At 49.3% G+C, this 13,758-nt stretch overlaps 1 protein-coding gene and 1 long non-coding RNA gene across 6 annotated transcripts in view; one reads left to right on the top strand and one right to left on the bottom strand.

Annotated features, from left to right (window-relative positions):
* The window catches only part of FAT2 (FAT atypical cadherin 2), an 83,787-nt gene extending 78,450 nt beyond the window's left edge, over positions 1-5,337 (bottom strand). For 3 of the 4 annotated variants that reach the window (XM_073355298.2, XM_073355301.2, XM_073355302.2), the window contains exon 1: positions 5,099-5,337. The gene's annotated coding sequence lies outside the window, so the exon portion shown is untranslated. Of the gene's footprint in view, positions 1-4,365; positions 4,433-5,098 lie in introns of those variants that run through there. The other variant, XM_073355300.2, reaches the window with a different exon arrangement.
* Positions 1-13,758, top strand: part of LOC140915540 (uncharacterized) — a 60,697-nt gene that overhangs the window by 27,351 nt on the left and 19,588 nt on the right. The gene's annotated exons all lie outside the window — the stretch shown is intronic.

The following is a 13,758-nucleotide window of genomic DNA, read 5'->3' as shown; positions in this document are numbered from 1 at the left end:
GAGTGAGAGAGGTTTGGCTGTGGAATAGCCTGTAACAGGACAGGATGGGAATCCCATGGCGCTGGGACGTTGATGGTACTCCTAGTTTTGGCAAAGGCTGGAAAAGTCTGATTTTCAGGATTCTCCATTTCTGATGTGCAGGACGAATTCGTCCACAACAGCTGCTCTGCTCTAGCAAATACTTCCTGCACTTCTCATCCCCCTCCCCAACACTTGCCCCTTCTGTGGTGTGAGGGAGGCTCTGGCGCACACCTGCCTTGAGTGCACCAGGTTGCAGCCCCTTTTCTGGCTCCTACCGAACCTTCTCCTCAGGTTCTGGTTCCACTTCTCCCCTGTACCTCCCGTTCCTTGCACACACCATCCGTGGCCCCACAAAGTCACGAGACCTTCTCGTCAACCTCCTCCAAGGTAGCCATCCACCACACCAGGAGAAGGAAGCTGAACGGGGAGGTGCTCTGCGAATGTGGGGCCCGCTTTTGATCCTCCCTTGGGTCATGTCTCTGGGCACGTTCCTTTGGGCCACATCCACTGGCTCCCTGGATGCCTTTGAGGAGCAGTGAGCACTGTCCGGGGTTCTCTGCTCGGTGTACCGCTTTGGATCCTTGCTTTTGACCCTCTGACCTCACTCCCGTTCCTGTTTTATCATTTGTTGCCCCCAAACTCTTTTTGATGCCTGCGTCCAGTGGCTCCTTCCCTTAAGCTGGACGACACGGCGGGGAAGAGGGGCTGCCTGCCCCTGGCAATTTACTAGGTCCTGCCTGCACCTCAGCCACAAAGTGCCACAAATTCAAACCAAGCCAATACAAAGCTGTAGGAGGAGCTAGTGAGCCCCTGCAAGTCTCAGGTCGGGAGAGAACTCCTTGTGTATCAATCATTGTCTCTCTGTGCTCCGGCTGCTAACACGTTATTTCATATTTATTTTTATTTAAAAGCCACTTGTCCAGAATCTTTTGGGAGTCACCCCTGCCAACCCTCTATGCCCAGAGCTGCCATCCGCCTGCAGGACTGGCCCCAGAAAAGGGATCTGTAACCCCGGGTATGTCTGTCTGCACTGCAGTTGGGAGGTGTGAATGCAGTGTGTGTGGACATACCTGAGCTAGCTTTGACCATGCAGGGTAGCAGGTTAGTTGTGGCAGCCAGAGCAGGGGGTGGCATGGAGAGCGATCGGCGTGCAGTCCCTCCAGGGACCCGCAGCATGCACGAGGGGGGCTAGCCCAGGCTGCCCAGCTACACTGCTAGCTTGATCACAGCTAGCTTAGGTATGCGTCCTATGTGCTGTATTTGCACCTCCCGATTGCTGTGCAGACATACTGCTAGCAACTTGATGATCACTTTAGATAAGCTATTACCAGCAGGACAGTGGGGTGGGAGGAGGTATTGTTTCATATTCTCTGTGTGTATATAAAGTCTGCTGCAGTTTCCACGGTATGCATCCGATGAAGTGAGCTGTAGCTCACGAAAGCTCATGCTCAAATAAATTGGTTAGTCTCTAAGGTGCCACAAGTACTCCTTTTCTTTTTGCGAATACAGACTAACACGGCTGTTACTTTGAAAGCTTCCTTCCTAGCCTCTCTTCCCCAACCAGACTCACAAGAGAATTCTGATTCTCTCCCAGGGATATCATTTGATTGATATCATTTATATGACCCATCTCCGTTGCCGACTTTCTTCGTCAGCAACCCAATTCACCTGCTGGCTGTTAGTTCTGGTCCCCGGGCACATAGGCCCCATCAAGCCAATTTTCTGCTCGGTTTACAGCAGCTTTGACTCCTCTGCACTGGTTCTTCCAGACGCTTCCTTGCATTCAGAGTGTGTGTGTAAAAGTAGGGTAATGGGGATGAGTCAACAAATTCAGCTGCGTGCTGCAAAAGATCCACAGGCCGATCACTGGGGAGCTGTTCTACAGAAATGTGTGCTGTAAAATTCCACAGGGGCAGATGTTTCAGTCAATGGACTAGCTGCCCAGATAGCCTATAAAAATACCAGTCCTGCATGCCGTTAGTAAATGCAGGGAGATCGTCTCCCCAAGCAGCGCCGTAAAACTATCGTTCTCGCTAATTATTTCTAGATGCTGTACAAGCAAGTAACACAGACAGTCCCTGACCCAGAGAGCTCACCATCTGGGTATGTGACAGTGTGTGATCGGTGACAAATGTGGTGCGGATGGCAAGCTAGCATGTTTGCAGGTAGTCACAGTGGGCTGCTTGTCACAGTCACGCTTTGTCTTAATGAGATCTTATCAACTGGATTTACAATAGCAAGATGTGTCTCCTCGGAACTTCTCTCTACACTGTCTACTGAAGATCTGCTTCTAAATTGTATCTATCTCCCTACACTATTTATCCGAGTAGATCGATATGGAGTAGTAGATATCTATTCACTCTCTCTCTACATCTACCTATTGCTTAGTAATGAATGCATCCAATGAAGTGAGCTGTAGCTCACGAAAGCTTATGCTCAAATAAATTTGTTAGTCTCCAAGGTGCCAGAAGTCCTCCTTTTCTTTATACTATACCTACAGTGTCTCTAGCTGAAGAATTTATTTTCAGTTTCTATCAAAAGCATGATCAGTCCATAATATTTCCTAGCTGCAAACCTTTCTGCTTCCTAAAAATACCCCACAATCTGCTCTGCACTCTTCAAACATCACCCAGCTCTTTCTTCCAAGAACCAGGAAGGAAAGTTTGTTGCAACAAACTTGCCCGCCTGCCAAGGAAAACCGCAGCAGAGAGGACAAACTGCTTGTTCAGCTAATCAGATTTCTAGCAGGACAATGAGGCACTGGCTTTTCCAAAAAAGGTCTGATGCTTCTTAATCCTATTATGTGTTTGCACTGGTGGAGTTGTACGAATGCACACTGATATATGCACACACACACACACAAACCACATATGCACAGGGGTGCACACAAATAAACACATGCACACAACAAAAATACCATTTTGGTTGCAACGGGCTGGCATGATGATCCTGTGTGACTTGCACCGGAGCCAAGAGCTGTTGTCCACCAAGCATAATGCAAAATGAATTGGCTTCTAGTAGATGTTTGATTCCAGGTGTGATTTAGTTACTCCTCCCCCCCCCCCCCCGTAAGAGTGATGCTTATTTGTTTAAAGGGCCAGGAGACCGAGCAGCTTCTGCAAAAGCTTCCTCTTTAAAGTTCACTCAGAGTAAAAATATTAGCAAGCGGCAAGCGCTTAGGCAAAGAATGGCCCCTGCAGAGAGTGCAGGTTGGGATCATTTTAAAAAAGATGTTCTGGATTATAGGAAGGGGTTGTGTGAGTGTGTAGGTGATGCAAACAAAGGCAGTATATAGATCAAGACTGTAACTACAGATCAAAATCCTAAACTGGTTCTCTTACACAATAAATCCCCCAATTACCCCCAACTTCATTTATCTCAAAGTCTGATGTCCTTGAACTATTTCAGATAAGCCAGAGAGTGCTGGATATTAAGAGATGATAAGGTAGCACAACAAGAAGTCAAATGATTTCAGCATCACTAAATGCCGATACTGCCCAGCTTTCCTCAAAGCTGGGATACAAAGTGTTTGCTTTTCATTCTCAACCTCGCAGCGGGACCTGCCTCCGCTAGCTAGCAATCTGGAGAGCCCAGTCATCCAGACACCTTCCTCTCTGCAGCATGGAAGGTCCCTGGATCTATCAGTGGCAGGAAGAAGTGAGGCTTCTAAGTGGCAAACTGCAAATGATGCTGCTGGGACCATACAGCATCCATGCTGCCTGTGCGGGCACCTTCCCCTTCCCACCTCAGACCCAATGCCATTTTAGGCCCAGATAACCATATAATTCTGGCAACAGCCCCAGGGCTTGCACAAGTGTGTGTGTGCCCATCAGCCTCTGAATCACGGAAGAATAAAGAGTTTTCAAACTTTTGTAAATGTTGTAGCCTTTTTTTTAGAAGAAAGCTCCACTGAGCCAGGTTTTTGCTAACGCTCCCAAGCAACAGATGTCATTTGAGAGGTGATCTTTGTCCTTATGGATTCTTGCATTCCACCTGGTCTGCTTTTAATTCCCTCAGGAGGTTAATTACCTGATTCCTGCTGCTGCTAAGAGCTTTCATATATTATCTCCATGCTGCAAGTGCATGAGTGCCCCTTTTTCTCTTTTCTGCAGTGCAACATGTGTGCTGGGGGAAGAACAGCTGCATGTCCATTGATCTGCATTTACGAAGGCATTTAGGTGTAGATTGCTGTCAGACCTCCATAAATGCCCAAAGAATCATACATACATCGACACAAACACACACACACATTATATATGCCCACGCCTACGTGAATGCAGAGCAAACACTGAGGCCTTGTTTCTGCCGAGCTTTTTCCTTAGTTTCCCACCTTCGCAGCCCTACCTGCAACAGTGGTGGGAGCGCCAGGGTAGGCAAGGTGCGAGGGACCCTGGCGTCTTCACCACCTTGCTGACATGATTCACTCTGAGCGCGGTTAGCCATCGGGGTAGTAAAAATGCCAGTGTCTTGCCTACACTAGGGCTCGTCCTGTGCACGCTGCAACAGAGCTGGCCCTGGTGGTAGTGTAACAGGGAAATAATAAGGAAAAGCGTGGTGTAAATACAGCCGGCACACAATGCATCGTTAACATCATTTCAGTTTTGCTTGCATTCCCTGGTGGGTTCAGTCTGAGGTGCTGTACAGAGTCCATTCACCGGATGTGACAGTCTGCCCCTAACTCTTGGTAAAGTTTACAGGAGTGAACTGAAAAGGCTATTACCCTGCTCGAACCCGGGGCAACAAATGCAAACATTGTACACCAGCTTTCCCTAGCCCAGTTCACAATGCCTCGTACTAGGACTGACAAGACCAAGGGAAAGAATGAAAGAATAACAAAAGGTTGTTGGTTGTGTTGGGGATTTTTTTTTTTGCTCAAAGTATGAATCTTCAGGCTTGGGCTGTTTGTTTCAAATTGAAGGTTACATCTATTTACTCACATAGAAGCACCGTTTCATGAAGTCGCCTCTGATGATCTTAGGTCTGTCCATCCTCCCTGGGCTTTCCCCAGACCATGCTGCACAGGGCTCCCTGAGTCATTTAGAGTTTGCAAAAGCAGCGAGCAGCTGCGTGCCCTTACCTGTTGCAGCAGGAGAGACCTCTCCTGAAATTTATCGTCTTGCTGCCCCTTCAGCCGAATCCTCAGTCAGGGTGCAGCACCCCACAAGCTGCAGGAGATCCATGGTGGCTGTGAAGTGGAGACGCTCAGAGAAGTTCCGGCAAGGGGAGATTTTGCTGGCTGAAATCCCTGCAGCACAGGTTGAAAGCAGCTAGCAAGAACGGTGCAGTAGGTGTAACTCGTTTCCCTGACGTTCCAGCCCTCCCTGACCAACTAGGGGAGGAGGAGAGGCATTGCTCTCACTCTGGAGAAAGGAACACGTCTGTGTGTGTGTGTGTCAGAGTTTGGCAGACTCCCAAGCCTCAGAGCCAAATAATGGCAGAAATTTTTACTGTTAGATTAGCCAGCATTGCCATGAAATCCAGAACTGCAGCTTCAAAGACCAGTGGTTGTTTTTGACTAGGAGCCAGGTAGGTGCATGGGGGTGGGATGGGGAAAGGGGAGAATCCTGTTCTGATCACGGAGGAGCTGAAGGCTGAAAAGCCTCCTGGGATATTACTGTTATTGATGGGTTGTATTGTGGAAGCCCCTAGGAGCCCGGGCATGAACCAGAGCCCCATTATGCTGGGTGCTGTACAAACACAGAACAAAAAGACAGTCCCTGCCCCAAGGAGCTTACAATCTAAGTATAAGATAAGAAACAACAGGCGGATACAACAGATGGAAGAGGAGTACAAGGAAACAGTGAGACAAACGGCAGCCTTTTGGAACTTCTGATGAGTCTTTGCTGTACAGAGGCTAAAAAGTACGCTACATCTTTCTAGCTCCCAAGGCTTTTCGTTTACCCCCAGACATCCCCCTAGATGTCAGGGGGTTGCACAGGTGCAGCTAAGGGCAGATCTTAGCCCAGAGGTGGGCAAACTACGGCCCTTGGGCCACATCCGGCCCGTGGGACCATCCTGCCTGGCCCCTGAGCTCCCAGCCGGGGAGGTTCGCCCCCGGCCCCTCCCGCACTCTCCCCACTCCCACGGAGCCTCAGCGTGACTCGACATCAGCGCTCTGGCTCGCTGCTCCTGCCGGGCAGCACAGCGACAGTGTGGCTGGCTCTGGCCAGGCGGCAGGGCTTTGCTGCTCTGAGCAGCATGGTAAGGTGGGGGTTGGATATGGGGCAAGGGGTCCTAAGGGACAGGCAGCAGCGGGCAGTTGGATGGGGTGGAGGTTCGGGGGGGGCAATCAGGGGACAGGGAACGGGGGGGTTTGGATAGGCGTGGGAGTCCCAGGGGGGCCTGTCTGGGGGCAGGGGTGTGGATAGGGGTCAGGGAAGTCAGGGGACAAGGAGAAGTGGGGGTTGGATAGGGGGTAAGGTCCTGGGGGGTGGTTAGGGGCCGGGGTCCCAGGAGGGGGTGGTCAGGGGACAAGGATCATTGGATGGGTCAGGGATTCTGAGGGGGGCAGGAAGTGGGAGGGTGCGGATAGGTGGGCAGTGGCCAGGCTGTTCGGGGAGTCACAGCCTTCCCTACCTGGCCCTCCATACAGTTTCGCAACGCCAATGTGGCCCTGGGGCTAAAAAGTTTGCCCACCCCTGACCTAGAGTCACATGCCTGACTTATGCTTTTGACTATGCTACATGCCAGGGAGAGCTGGCTGGCAGTTTTCAGTGAATTTGTTGTTGTCGGAAAATGGCTGTTTAAAAAAAACGGAGGGTTTTTGGTGAAAAAAGTATTTTTGTTTTAAAATTTTCAGTTATTTGTACGAAACCACAACTGAATTTTTGTTGATGTTTGGATTCCACTTCCTCCCTCTTCCCCGCCCCCTCTTTCTTTCCCCTTTTCAGTCACTTTTACAGGGAAAACGGAAAAGGGGGGGAACTACGGACTTGATGAACATTTTCGCTTGAAGCTGGTTTTCAGTGGAAACCTCGGTTTTCAACAAAGTTTTCACCGACGGCACCTGCTTTCCTCGGAAAATTTCCTTTTCATCAAGCACCTGAACACTGTTCCGAGGGTGGCCAAACCCTTTCTGGTTTTTTGGGTTTTTTTTTTTGTGAAACATCTACATTTTCCGCAGAAAAACAAACCCATTTTCTGACCAGCTGTAGGGAAAGCCCTGAAATTTGCCCCATGAAAACCAGCAAATGTTGATAACAATTCTGAACGGGTGAAAAAAACCTCTTTCGCCTAGTCTGCAACGTGTGAACAATTTCAAAATGTTGTGAAAAGTCATCACCGCTTTCTGACCAGCTCTAAGGTGGTGGCAGAGGCAGCTCAAACAATGCTGATTGCGGCTTAGCTGCATGTACCACTGAGCACAAACAGCATTCCAGCAGCGGAGGTTTAAACCTGTCTGAAGATATTTTCCCTTCTTTTTTCTGCACAAACAGCCCTACAGACTAATGAGGTAAGAGCGAAAATAGGTCTCTCTTTTATCAGCACTTTGGATGGGATTTTTCAAGGCCCTCAATCAGCACTGGAGTCTTCTGCTCTCCCTCAAGGCCGTCATAAAGGTCTCACTTAGCCAGTGCTAAGTAAGGGCTTTTGAAAACCCCATCCTCGTTGCCAGCTCTTGTGATTTTATCCGAATCCCATGATACTTGGTGTTTTTCTTAAAGCTTCGGCTGCTGGAATCCGGGTATTACCTGAGAGGCTGAGCTTTCATTTAAAACAAAAAGGAAACTTCTGGCCTTCATGGATGTGGAGAAAAGCTTGAAAATGAGCCAATGCCAGGAGGCAAATAAAAAGAACATCAATGTAATTTTTTTTAATCCCACGATTTTTAAGACAGTCTCATGATTTCGGGGGCATGACTCATGATTTCTGAACACGTGCAGTTGGCGGTACATTTGTGTATAGCCAGTTTCACTGTTTCCCCCGTATAATCAGATAAGGGTCTATCCTACAAGCGGAGACTCTTATCCACACACAGAGTCCCAAGGAAGTCGATGAGACTCCACAGAACCATAAGGGTCCCTCCATGGAGATCCCAACCTTTAATTTTCTCTGTCTGCTCATATAGCCCCCAGCACTGCCATGTCTGAGCACCTCCCAAGTAGTTATAGGTTTATCCTCACAACACCCCGGTGAGGCAGGGAAGTATGTATTATTATCCCCATGGGATCCTGAGTCATGGTGAGATTAAGTAATGTGCCCAAGGTCACAACAGGAGAGCATCAAAGCTGAGAATTGAACTCAAGAGTTCCAGACCAGGACCTTAACCTTTGCTGTTTGTGTGGGAGGTTCTCACAGAACCATGGGAATAGGAAAATGTGAGTGGAGAGCCACAAAAAATGACGGAGGATGGTGTGAGGCCTGCAACTTACTTATCTGGCTCAGGTTTCAGAGTAACAGCCGTGTTAGTCTGTCTTTGCAAAAAGAAAAGGAGTACTTGTGGCACCTTAGAGACTAACCAATTTATTTGAGCATGAGCTTTCGTGAGCTACAGCTCACTTCATCGGATGCATACCGTGGAAACTGCAGCAGACATTATATACACACAGAGACCATGAAACAATACCCCCTCCCACCCCACTGTCCTGCTGGTAATAGCTTATCACTGACTTGGATTTCAAGTTGATCATGCCCTGGACTGAATAAGTCCCAAGAAGGGTTACAAACATGGCAGGGTTTACATATACAGACAATACGATTACTTAGATGGGACTTAAATGAGGTATTTAGGATTAATGAAGGGTGTAGTAAAAAAGCAATCAGCCTCTCATTTCTGGGATGTCTCATAAGAAGAAAACAAGGGTTCACACAGTAACAATAAGGGTAGGTATACTAAAAACAAATGGAAGGCCAGGTTACTTCACACAGCTGTGACCCTCACAGCCACATAAGGTGAGAGGATCAGGGGTTGGTGCCTAGAGTTCAAAGAGGTTAGCTCACTTTATGAACAATACTGACATTGTATTTCGACGGGCGAAGGTACAGACAATCAAATCTCTGGCCTCAGGGCATCAGCTGATTGCCACAAGAGTTGGAAAGTAATTTTCCCACATTGAAAGCCTTGCACAATTGGCCAGGTGCATTGTTTTATTTCACCGTCCTTTGAAGCATCAAGACAGGCCACCGCAGAGACAGGATACTAGAGCTGATGGGTAAATGGTCTGATCTAGTATAACAAATCATATGCTCTCAGCCAGAACAGCTGGAAACACCATTCTGGACAAAACAGCGCCATCTGCGAGACACCCCCACCCCCAACTCTAACACCTGTGTAGTATATTTGCTACCCTAGATTGTCAGTCTCCCTATTTCAGTCCTTTTTCTTTGCCAGGTTTCTGTGTTAAAATACCGTTTCAACAAGCGCTGGGCATAATAGTCCCACGAATGAGGTTCCCATGCTGCAACATGGGCAAACGCAGGTTGGCACCGTACCCAAGTGCTCTCACATACAAACACATGCTCACACAAACACACACGCACACCCAGACTTCCTTGACGGCAAGCAAAAAAGTCACTGAGACATCCAGCCAGTTTCCACTAGATCAGGGAGCAAGAATCCCCCACTCACTCTTAAACAGTGGCTCCCAGACAGAGCAAGTTGCTAGTGCCATGTGCTCCCAGTTGGGCAGCTGGTGGGTTTTAGTCTCAGGTTTCAAAGAGTAGCATGTCTTATCTCCCCTGCTACGAAATTAGGTTGATTTTATCAAAGTCGGTTTTTAGGAAGTGATTTTGTACAGCCGATTGTGTGTGTCCCCACTAAGCGCATTAAGTCGGCGGAGTGCGTCCACAGTACCGTGGCTAGTGTCGACTTTCGGAGCGGTGCACTCTGGGTAGCTATCCCACAGTTCCCGCAGTCTCCGCTGCCCATTGGAATTCTGGGTTGAGCTCCCAATGCCTGATGGGGCAAAAACATTGTTGCGGGTGGTTCTGGGTACATGTCGTCAGTCGCCCCTCGCTCCCTCCATGAAAGCAACGGCAGACAATCATTTCGTGCCCTTTTTCCTGGGTTGCCCGAGCAGACGCCTTAGCACGGCAAGCATGGAGCCTGCTCAGATCACCGCTGCAGTTGTGAGTGTTGTAACCACCTTGCACATTATCCTGCAGTATGTGCAGAACCTGCAAAAGCAGGCGAGGAGGCGATGATAGTGCGAGCACAATAGTGATGAGGACATGGACACAGGCTTCTCTCGAAGCACGGACCCAGCAGCTGTTCAATATGAGAAGCTGGGGATGGTGTAGCACTGATCAGAGGAGAGCAGAGCAGGTTCTAAAGCCTGCAGGAATCCCAGTCTCCAATCTCAGGGGCTGCAGAAAGAGTTGTCTTTCCTGACAAGGTCTCAGAGAGCTGGACATTGTTATAGCAAGTCCTAGACCAAGGATTCAGCAGGGGCAGGTTGAGAGCCCTCCACTCCTGGGGAATTTTCACTCTGAACCCCTAGTGCTATACAAGAAGCTGCAGGTGTTTTCCCACTCCTTTTTCCCCTTTGTCCCCTTCCCCCACTTTCTTAACTTCCCTTTTCCCCATCTCTTACTCTCTGTAAGAATCATACAAGGACCGTGGTTAAAAAGTGAAAGGAAAAGTCAGCGAAACCAATATTCCCATTGTTATTGCTGCTTACTGTGTGCTCCACAGTGTCTATGAGAGTAAGGGGGAGATGTTTAAGGCGGGGTGGGAGGTTGAGGCAAATCGCCTGGCTGCTGGTTACGCACAGCCAGACACCAGGGCGGTTAGAAGAGCACAGCTGGGCGCGCTGTGCATCAGAGAAGCTTTGAAAACCAGTTTCATGACTGGCCAGGCAACATGTGACAGTTCTGTTTGTTTCTCCTTGATGAAAACCCGCCCCCTTGGTTGACTCTACTTCCCTGTAAGCCAGTCGCCCTCCCCCCTTCGATCACTGCTTTCAGAGGCAATAAAGTCGTTGTTGTTTCAAAATCATGCATTCTTTATTAATTCATCACACAAACAGGGGGGAAACTTGCAAGGTAGCCCGGGAGGGGTGGGGGAGGAGGGAAGCCCCGGGTGGGGTGGTGGATGAGGGGAGGAGGGAAGGACAAGGCCACACTACAGTTCAAAACTTATTGAATGCCAGCCTTCTGTTGCTTGGGCAATCCTCTTGGGTGGAGTGGCTGGGTGCCCAGAGCCTCCCCCCTGCGTTCTTGGGCGTCTGGGTGAGGAGGATATGGAACTTGGGGAGGAGGGCAGGCGGTTATACAGGGGCTGCAGCGGCAGTCTGTGCTCCTGCTGCCTTTCCTGCAGCTCCCCCAGACCCCTGAGCATGTCAGTTTGCTTCCCCATTAGCCTCAGCTTTGCATCCTGCCTCCTCTCATCGCGCTCATTTAACGCAGGGGTCGGCAACCTGCGGCACATTTAATGCAGGCCGGCAGCGGGCTGAGCGGGGCCGGCGGCTGGAACCCCAGACCGGCAGCGGGCTCAGCGGCTCAGCCTGCTGCCGGTCTGGGGTTCTGGCCGCCGGCTCCTGCCAGCTGGGGTCCCGGGCGGCAGCCCCGCTTAGCCCAGCCCGGAGTTCCGTCCATGCCCTTGGAGATTTTGGCATATATATTGGCATTTCGTCTTTTGGAAGGGAGTTCTGCCTGCACGGATTCTTCTCCCCATACAGCAATCAGATCCAGTACCTCCCGTTCCGTCCATGCTGATGAGCTCGCCACGCTGGCCAAACAGGAAATGAAATTCAAAGGTTCCTGGGGCTTTTCCTGACTACCTGGCTAGTGCATCTAAGTCGAAAGTGTTGTCCAGAGCAGTCACAGTGGAGCATTCTGGGATAGCTCCCAGAGGCCAATACCGGCAAATTGCGTCCACAGTACCTCAAATCCAGAACAGCGATGTCGATTTTAGCACTACTCCTCTTGCCGAGGTGGAGTACAGAAACCGGTTTTAAGAGCCCTTTAAGTCGACAAAATCGGGTTGGTTGTATGGACAGATTTAGTTTTAATTGGACCTAACGTGGCTAAATTCTACATAATCCTGTACTGTAGACCAGGCCTGAGCTTCACATCTACTGATGGGGCCTTGTCTGACTTAGCCAACACAGGCAAAGAATGTCAGTGCAAACACCAGTGTCAGCCACTCCTCTCCTCTCTCCAAGTGAAAAGGGAACAGAGACAGTAACACTTGTATCCACCAGACAAGGATGAGGGGACTAGCTCAGAGAAATTCCTAATGAAAAGGCAACCAAGATTCAAAGATATGGATTGTTTGGACTGGAGACTGCCCTTGGGGTAAGGAGGACCCCAGTCCTTAGTGACTCCCTGTGTTGATATCCCAGTCCTCAAGGCAGGGACAGGAGTTGCTGGAGAGAAGGAGAAATTCTGTATAGAGAATCAAAGGCTTTAGTGAGTTCTGGTTGTTACACTGACCTTTTGTGGCAGGTGGGAGCATGGTACCTGTTGCAATTATCTGGCTCTACCTTCTCCCCTCCCTGGCTACATCCAGACCAGTACTGAATCAAAGTGAGACCCATTGGCTCTGGTTAGATAAATGAACCCATAGTTCTGTCTTCCTTTCTCTGCAGCAACATGCAGGTTGCAAAGTTACCAGTGACTGCAAGCAAAGGGCATTAGCAGGGCTGTGTGTGTGAAGATTAAACAGAGCCTGTCCATCCTGCCTGATTCTGACTGGGGCTATCCAACCCACACTTGCCCTCTGACTTTTTTAAGCTGATAAAACAAACAAACCAAAACTGACCATCTTTAGCTGGTGCCGACATGTCCCTCACCCCCATCCAAATCCCATGATACAAACCCAACCTTGGACCCAATGGAGCCTTTTGCAGCGCGTGGAGAATGTCCTAGGTTTTGTCACTTTTCTGACAATTAGAAGATTTAATTACTGGTAGCTATTGCCTTTCCTGGCTCCTCTCCAGGGTTTCCATTTGATACATTCAGGATACAGTCTTGCAAGTTTGATTCCTGCAAAGCATTTTTAAAGAGCAACAGAGTGTTCCAACAGGGCTTTGGAAATCACCAGTACCCCCACTGCACTGACTGCTATAGGGACCCTGCTGTCCACATGTCTTTCACTGCGGGTTGTAACTCCTATCCTCCTCCAGATGGGTGCATTTCTCATTCAGTGCTGGTAGGACACCCATGAGAATCCAGGACTGGGAAGAATCCGTAGGTCATGGCCGAGAGGGTCCTTTCATTGATGTTCAGAAAGCACCTAGCGCATTGTGGGCATCTCCAATATCTCATGACTGTCGTCAGTGTGGCTGAGTTTTTCGAAACTGGGTGCACCTACAGCTAGAGGCCGATGTCCTCGTGGAGGGGCTCGGCACTTTTAAAAATCAGGCCACTTATTTAGCTGCTTAAATGAAAACTTCAGAGTCTGACTGTTTTACAATCTTGGCCTGTCTCTGTAAGTAAGAACTGGTTTCTTAACCCATGATCTGCCTGTAACGGATCAGTTGTGGAGCAGTACTGTGCCCTCTTGTTCTTTAAAGGTGTCTTACTTTAGCAAGGCTGATCTGCCAGCTAGACCTGAAACCCACGGGATATGTCTTCTGTGGTAGTACAACCCGTGTGGAGGTGCAGTCAGCTGTCTGATGAGCATTTAGGGAGAACAGAGACAGGCTGAGACCAACCAGACAGGGAGATCTTTACCTCTCAGGGACAGACAACTTGTTTTCTTTGTTGCTGTACATAATTTCTACCGGATTGACCTACCAGCCTCAGCCTCTGGGGTACTTTCCTGCTCTGTACGTAAGGCAGTGTGTGAGCCTG

The sequence above is a fragment of the Lepidochelys kempii genome, chromosome 8, assembly GCF_965140285.1.
Source record: "Lepidochelys kempii isolate rLepKem1 chromosome 8, rLepKem1.hap1, whole genome shotgun sequence".
Lineage (NCBI taxonomy): Eukaryota > Metazoa > Chordata > Testudines > Cheloniidae > Lepidochelys > Lepidochelys kempii.
Note: the sequence above shows the minus strand (reverse complement) of the source record. Positions and strands in the feature narration are given on the sequence as shown.